The sequence below is a fragment of the Halyomorpha halys genome, unplaced genomic scaffold (genome assembly GCF_000696795.3).
Source record: "Halyomorpha halys isolate HHAL.00 unplaced genomic scaffold, Hhal_1.1 Scaffold832.1, whole genome shotgun sequence".
NCBI lineage: Eukaryota > Metazoa > Arthropoda > Insecta > Hemiptera > Pentatomidae > Halyomorpha > Halyomorpha halys.
In genome coordinates, this window is record NW_027113014.1 from 210,408 (window position 1) to 210,928 (window position 521).

General features: G+C 35.9%; 1 long non-coding RNA gene across 1 annotated transcript in view; it reads left to right on the top strand.

Annotated features, from left to right (window-relative positions):
* Positions 1–521, top strand: part of LOC136796578 (uncharacterized) — a 48,004-nt gene that overhangs the window by 29,194 nt on the left and 18,289 nt on the right. The window lies entirely within an intron of this gene.

Below are 521 nucleotides of genomic sequence, written 5' to 3' on the forward strand. Positions count from 1 at the left end.
AATGCCCACAATACAGTATGGGGCAGCACGGATACCAATAAAAGGGGTTAAGAACTCTTGGAATATTTAATAGCAAATAATATAGATATTATTAATAAAGGAAATAAACCTACCTTTATGACAAGGAACAGACAAGAGGTTCTTGATTTAACCTTGGCCAAACCTTGCATAAAGGATAGTGTCAAAGACTGGCATGTCTCCCAGGATATCTCATTGTCTGATCATCAACAGATCAGATTCAATGTGGAGATTGGAAGGAGAAATATACAAAGCATAAGAGTACCTAGACTCACAAATTGGAAACTATATGAGGAATTATTAACCTCAGAACTATAGATTGAAACATACCCAATAGAAACTATTGAATCTCTAGAAAGGGCAGCAACTGAAGTGCATAATGCAATCCATAAATAATGCTGCCCCATAAAGAAAAGAGAGACTAAAAGGGGTGTACCATGGTGGAATAAAACACTAGAAAATCTTAGAAGAAGAGCAAGAAAACTCTTCAATAGAGCAAAAGG